This window comes from Musa acuminata, unplaced genomic scaffold, assembly GCF_036884655.1.
Source record: "Musa acuminata AAA Group cultivar baxijiao unplaced genomic scaffold, Cavendish_Baxijiao_AAA HiC_scaffold_1137, whole genome shotgun sequence".
Taxonomy (NCBI): domain Eukaryota; kingdom Viridiplantae; phylum Streptophyta; class Magnoliopsida; order Zingiberales; family Musaceae; genus Musa; species Musa acuminata.
The window spans coordinates 849624-857500 of NW_027021349.1; positions in this window are offsets into that span (position 1 = coordinate 849624).

A 7877-nucleotide genomic window follows, 5' to 3' on the forward strand; every position below is an offset into this window, starting at 1 on the left:
GTCTTCGTCGTAGTGGAAGCACTAGCCTTTGTCCTTTGTCAGATCCTTCTTAGCAATCTTTGCTTTACCCGGTCTACCCTTGCCCTTGTCCTTCTTAAGGGACTTTTCTGCTTTCCTTTTCTTTCTGGTCTCACTAGTATAGATGGCTTCTCTTTCTTGACAGTGTTCTTTGCCTCCCTCAATATATTGAGGAGCTCAGAGAGAGTAACTTCAAGCTTATTCATATTAAAATTTATTATGAACTAAGAAAAGGAATCTGGTAGAGACAAAAGCACAAGATCCATATACAGGTTATCCTCTAGGACCGTTCATAGACCTGTGAGTTTCTCTATCCACTCAATCATCTTTAGGATATGGTTTTGAACCGATCTCTCCTCAGTCATCTTGGTATGGAAGAAACTCTTAGATATCTCATATCACTTAGTCCTTCCCTATTCCTCAAACAGTTTACAGACATGTAGGAGAATGGATCTAACATTCATCTTTTCATGTTATCTCTGTATCTCAGAAGTCATGGAGCCCAACATATAACACTAAGCAAGAGTGGAGTCATCTATATACTTCATGTAGCGAGTGATCTCATCCTCGCTTGCCCCTATTGAATATCGAATTTTAATGATGAAACCAATTAATAGTGTTTATCTAATGTGAGTTTGAGTAACGCAGGATTAGCTTCGATCAGAAGAGGCAAATCGATTAAAGCATGAGGAATCAAACGTTGGGCCGGAGCAAACATGTCAAAAGATTGGACGTCAAGTTGGAGGATCGGTTGACGTGTCGGCAAAAGGCTTTGGTTCGTGAATTCGGGCATCGAGCCAAGAAGATCGGATATTGCACTAAGGAGATCAGGTGTTGCAAAACGACAATATGCTGATTGGGCAATACGCCGAAGGAGAGGATGATGCGCGGAAGGATCGGACGAAGCGTCGGAAGAACCAATGACATGCTGGACAACAAAGGATTTGCTTGTAATCGATTTTGTCTAGATTGAGTTAGTTTAGAGTCTAATTGACTCGGTTTAGAATGTAATTATACCAACTTAATTAGGGGCCAACTGAGCCCAAGTTTAGGCTGTGTTGGGCCAAGTGAAATGCCCAAACAGTGACTAAACAGGTGAAACCGTCGTAGCACAGTCTCCGAGACTATGTCGAGCGGTGGTACCGCCCAAACACAGTTTCCGAGAGACTGTCAAGCGGTGGTATCGCTAGTCTGGGTGGTGGTACCGCCTAGTGGCAGGGTGTCGGTTGGTGGTACCGCCTAGTGTCAGTGCTGCAGGCGATGGTACCACCTAGCACAAGCGATGGTACCGCTAGGACCCGAAAAACCTGGGATGAGACTCTTTTAGGCTCTAAGTTTGAATCCATTTGAGGCCTATAAATACCCCTCTCATCCTTGGTTAACATACATACAACTGAGAGCAAAAAGAAAAGAAAACACTGTTGTAATTATATGTGAACTCTTCTCAAAACTTAAGTGTTAGTCTTGTTTAAGAGAGGAGTAAAGGGGGTTGTAAAGGTTCTCTTCTGTACCTGTCAAAAGGAGAATCGAGTTGTAAGGATAGTTGATCTTCACCCATTAAAGAAAGATCATTAGTGAATGCCGGTGGCCTCGACAAAAGAGGAATCAGAAGTGGATGTAGGTCACGACGACCGAACTACTATAAAATCGGTTTGCATTTCCTTTTGAGCAATTTACCTTTATTACAAACTACTTTACCTTCTTATTACTTTCACTATGCTCCCTTACGCTTCCAAGTTAATATCTTTCCAATTTGTTTTATCATACGAATATTTTAAACTGACATGATTTTACTGCTATACTAATTCACCCCCTCCTCCTCTTAGTGTCGACTTGTTCCTAACAGCCCCTTCCTCGGGTGCAAGCATAATTGTATCAAGGGAGTATGCGATTTCTCCATCGTGAGAACGATTCTCAGGTTGTGGTGCTAATTCATGTAATTTACTAGTACCGGGGAGGGTAAAAATGCAGAATGGATTTCGAAAAAATACCAATAGAATAATTGTACAGATAGAAAATATCACAGAAGGCAATGAACGAACTCTTGAAGAAACTTCGGTAAAACGAAATATAGCTCACCACCAAGTTTAAAAATCAAAAGGGATACAGAAGATCACCACCCTAATGATAATAAACAAGGATACAGAACTGAAAGCAAAAGACTCACCACTCAAGGACGCATCCAAGAGATATAGAGTTCAAAAGAGCACTCCAAGAGAGCTTCTACCAATATCCTCAGTTTTCTAAAAATCTTTTCTAAGCCCTAAACCCCAAAATAAATACTAGTGCATGAAACAACCCTTCATGCATAGGAAATTTCGAAATTAAGTGCTTTACAGCTGCCAACCAACTTCATTAATGAATTTCTTAGCCATGAAGAAAAGCACCATGATACAGCTTTACAACTGCCAACCAACTCCACTAATGTATTCCTTTGTGTTGGGAATATGCTGATGAGCTGTGTTATCTGAGTAGGCTGAGTTGAAGATTATGTAGTAATATTATTGGCTGAAAAAAATATTATATTATCAATATGATCCATATGAGCAGATTGTAGCAAATTAGACACTCCCGTGTCAATCTCCCCTGGTTGAAAAAGACTTGTCCTCAAGTTCTTGTTTGTTTCATCATCATGATTATAAAAAGGACTTAAGTCAGCTACATTAAATGTTGGGGATACTCCGTAATCTTTATGTAGCTCAATCTCATAAGCATTTTTGTCAATTCTCTTAAGCACCTTGAATGGACCATCAGCCTTAGGTTTCAGTTTTCCAAATTTTCCCGACAGAAACCTCTCCTTCCTTAGATAAATCCAAACCAAATCACCTGCATTAAACTCCATAAGTTTTTTGTGTTTGTTAGCAGCTTGCATGTACCTCTCATTTTGTTTCTCAATGGTTGCTTTCACACCCTCATGTAGCTTCTTTATCTGCTTAGCTCTTTCATCAGCATCTCCACTAAATTGCTTTGTTGTAGAATGAGGGATTAAGTCCAAAGGACCAGCAGGATTAGCACCATAAACTACCTCAAAAGGACTCTTACCAATACTATGATGCATAGAACGATTGTAGGCAAACTCAATTTGTGGAAGAATGACATCCCATTGCTTAATATTCTTGCCAACATAGCTTCTAAGTAAATTTCCCAAGCTTCGGTTTGTTACCTCAGTTTGCCCATCGGTTTGTGGATGATGCGAGCTGCTGAAATTCAAAGAAGTACCCAGCTTCCTCCAAAGAGTTCTCCAAAAATGACTAACAAATTTTGAATCTTGATCAGACACCATAGTTCTTGGAATACCATGCAATTTAACAATCTCCTTAAAATATAAATCAACAATATGAGATGCATCATTTGATTTATTGCATGGAACAAAGTGAGACATTTTTTAAAATCTATCAACAACAACCATGATAGAATCCTTGTTCCTTTGAGTTCTTGGCAGTCCCAAAACGAAATCAAGACTCACATCCTCCCATGGAGCATTTGGCACTGGCAATGGAGTGTACAAACCAGAATTTTGACTTCTTGTTTTTGGCAAATAACACAATTAGCATTGCTTCACATGTCTATCCACATCTCTGAACATTTTAGGCCAGTAGAAATTTGATTGAACAAGAGCTAGAGTCTTGTCCCTACCGAAATGTCCTCCCAAAACACCACCATGAGCTTCAGCTAGAATTACTTGTCTCAAAGAACAAGATGGAACACATAAAGCATTAGCTCGAAAAAGAAAACCATCAAAGATAAAAAATTATTGAAAGGAACCTGATTTACAATTCTGTCATATCGAGCCAAAATCCACATCATTCTCATATAGATCTTTGAATGTTTCAAATCCAACCACTTTGACTTCCATTACTGATAATAAAGAATGCTTTCTGCTCAATGTGTCAGTAACTACATTTTGAACACCAGATTTGTGCTTGATTGTAAAGTTGTAAGATTGTAAAAACTCCACCCAAGCTGCATGCCTCTTGTTTAGCTTGTGTTGCTGATTAATGAACTTTAATGCCTCATGATCAGAATATAGAACAAATGGCTTGGCAAGAAGATATTGCCTCCAATGAGACAAAGCTCAATAAATCGCATAAAACTCCTTATCATAAGTAGAGTATTTCTTTCTTGTATCATTCAGCTTTTCACTAAAAAATACAATGGGTCTTCCGTCTTGACTCAAAACAGCATCAATTCCCACATTAGATGCATCACATTCAACTTCAAACATATTATCAAAATTTGGTAGAACTAAGATAGAAGCTTCAGTAACCTTTCTTTTCAAAAGCTCAAAAGCATCGTTAGCCTCACTAGTCCATTTGAATTTGTCACATTTCAGACATTCGGTGATTGGAGCGACAATAGAGCTGAAACCCTTGATAAATCTTCTGTAAAACGAAATTAAGCCATGGAAACTCCTCACATCATGCAACAAAGCAGGTGTTGGCCAACTGAGAATAGCCTCTACCTTACTTTGATCCATCATGATTCCATTTTTTGAAACAACATACCCCAGAAACACCACACTAAAAGTAAAGAAATCACACTTCTTTAGATTAGCATAAAGCGTTTGATGCCTCAAAATAAGAAAGATCTCTTTCAGATGATTCATATGCTCCTCTTCGCTCTTACTTGGAATAGGAAAGCGATAGTCCACTGTGATTTTGTTGATGGTGCGACTGTCCACGCACATTCTCCAAGAACCATCCTTCTTAGGCACTAATAAAGCAGGAACCGCACAAGGACTCATGCTCTCCCGGATTAACCCTTTTTTAACCAATTCATCAACTTGCCTTTGAAGTTCTTCATGCTCCTTAGGACTCATTCTATATGCTGCCTTATTAGGTAGAACAACCCCCGGAATAAGATCAATGTGATGCTGGATATCTCTCAAGGGTGGAAGGCCATGTGGAATCTCTTCTGGTATAACATCTTCAAACTCTTTCAAGATTTGTTTCATGATTTCTGGTGTCTCCTTGTGTTGTTCATTTTCTTCTACTACTAGTAGAGCCATAACATGACCACCCTTGTCTAATTCATCTTTGCATTCACCATAGGACATAAAAGCGCTAACTTTCTTTTTTGGTGCACTGATTTCGGATGGTTGTAATGGAGCTAAAATAATCTTTTTTTCATTCACCTTAAAAGAATAAGTATGTTTGTAGTCGTCATACAACACCCTTCTATCATAATGCCAAGGTCTTCCCAACAGCAAATGATAAGCATCCATAGGAGCAACATCACACCATACTTCATCTTTATAATACTTGCCAATAGAAAATGAAACTAAACATCTTTTAGTTACATTGATGTCATTTCCTTTTTGCAGCCAACATAACTGGTATGGATGCGGATGAGGGATGGTGTCCAACTTTAGCTTTTGTACCATCTCCAAAGATACCACATTCTCAAAGCTGTCGCTATCAATGATTACCAAGCATACTTTGCCAAGAGAAGTGCATTTAGTGTGAAACACATTTTTTCTCACCCAACTTTCATCGTCGGCCACATATGACACTTGTAAACTATGTTGCAATACAATAGACAAACCATGATCAGCATAAGTAATCTCTTCCTCATCATCATCGTATTTTGGTTCGTCATCAGTTTCATCTTCTCCTCCATCACTATGATCTTCAACCAAAGTTACAATCCTCCTATTTGGATAATCTGATGCGATATGCCCAAAACCATGACATTTGAAGCATTTTCGGCCACTTGGGGTAGAAGAATTAGGTGTTTTTTTGCTACCAGCAGATTCTTCACCCTTTTCTTGCACCTTCGATATCACCTTGCTTTGGACAGTAGGCTTGGAACTTCCTCCTTTTGTGTAGCCTTCTTTTGAGCCATACCGAAAACTCTTTTCAAACTTCTGTTGCTTTTCAACTTTTAATGCCAGCTTGCTCACATCATTCAAAGACCAATATGGCTGTAGCTGAACAACTTTAGCAATCTCATACTTCAGACCTCCCAAGTATCTTGCAATTGTTTGCTCTTCCGGTTCCACAAGTTCTCCTTTTAACATCAAATTATCAAATTCTGTAGTATACTCCTCCACACTAAGATCTTTTTGCTTGAAATCGTGTATTTTGAGAAAGATCTCTTGCCTATAATTATGAGGTAAATATTTTCTCTTTAGCTCCCTTTTCATTTTCTCCCATGTAACGATCTTACTCTTCCCCTCACGTTCTCTTTGTTTCTTCATATTTTCCCACCAAAAAGATGCATTCCGCCTGAGTTTGAGTGCCACAAGTTTGACCTTCTTTTGTTCCGGTGGTTCATGAAAATCAAAAATTCTTTCTACTGTATTAAGCCAATCGATAAAGTCATCAACATTTATTTTAACTTTCAAATTCTGGAATATCAAATCTGGGGTTATATTTATTCTGCCACTCGTCTTGGACTTCATTTCTTCTCCGACATCTTCTCGACTCCCTTGGAAGAGGTGTATCATCATCAGAAGTAAACTCTTGAGCTTCATTTTCATGTTAGTTATGTCTACTTTGAAGTTCGTCGATTATCTCATTTTTTTCTTGTAGGCTACGCAGCAATTTTCGTAGCTGCAGCCTCAACGACTCAGCATCATCTTCGTGGTCGCTACCTTCACCAACTACATCTTTTTCATTCCGCCTTGTCATGATCTCTAGCCTTTAGCTCTGATACCAAACTGGTACCGGGGAGGGTAAAAATGCAGAATGGATTTCGAAAGAACACCAATAGAATAGTTGTACAGTTAGAAAATATCACAGAAGGCAATGAACGAACTCTTGAAGAAACTTCGGTAAAACGAAATATGGCTCACCACCAAGTTTAAAAATAAAAAAGGATACAGAAGATCACCACCCTAATGATAATAAACAAGGATACAGAACTGAAAGCAAAAGACTCACCACTCAAGGACGCATCCAAGAGATACAAAGTTCAAAAGAGCACTCCAATAGAGCTTCTACTAATATCCTCAGTTTTCTAAAAATCTTTTCTAAGCCCTAAACCCCAAAATAAATACTAGTGCATGAAACAACCCTTCATGCATAGGAAATTTCAAAATTAAGTGCTTTACAGCTGCCAACCAACTCCACTAATGTATTCCTTTGTGCTGGGAATATGCTGATGAGCTGTCTTATCTGAGTAGGCTGAGTTGAAGATTATGTAGCAATATTGTTGGCTGAAAAAAATATCATATTATCAGTATGATCCATATAAGCAGATTGTAGCAAATTAGATACTCCCGTGTCATTTACACCAATGAGGCGGTTGACATCAAGTATGTCACGTAAGGGATTTGAAAGTGATATTTTAAAAAAATAAATATATAGCAGAAATAAATAATATGCAAACTTTACAAAAAAGGAAACAACTAAGATATAGTCTATAGGAAAATCTAGGGGCAACATCACATGCGCAGCAGACGAACAGAAAATAAAAATCTCCAAATTTCCCAAAAAGGTGTTCATCATCATGCTAAGATTGGTGCACAAAATCCACGAAACTGAAAACTACCTATATGAAAGATTATGTTTTACCTAGGGAGATCGTATATCCCTAAATCCCTGTAGATCTGTAGGAGAGGATGAAGGAGGTCAAGCGTCCTCCTCTCTAGCGGTGATCCACACAGTAGGGTTACGACGACGCTCCTCAAATCTCTAAGTCTGCTATCTCAGGAGTAGAAGAAGAGAGGAGAATAGGAGGTGGCAACCAAGAAAACTCTACCCTATGGGTGTTTGGTTCCCTCCTATTTATAGTAATCCCTTGTCAACTTAACCGTAATGGATCATGTCCTATTGGGTATTGGATCTCCATCCGACTACCCAAGCCTCTTAGATTATAAAATCTCTATCTAATAATCTCTCATTAGCTCTTATTGG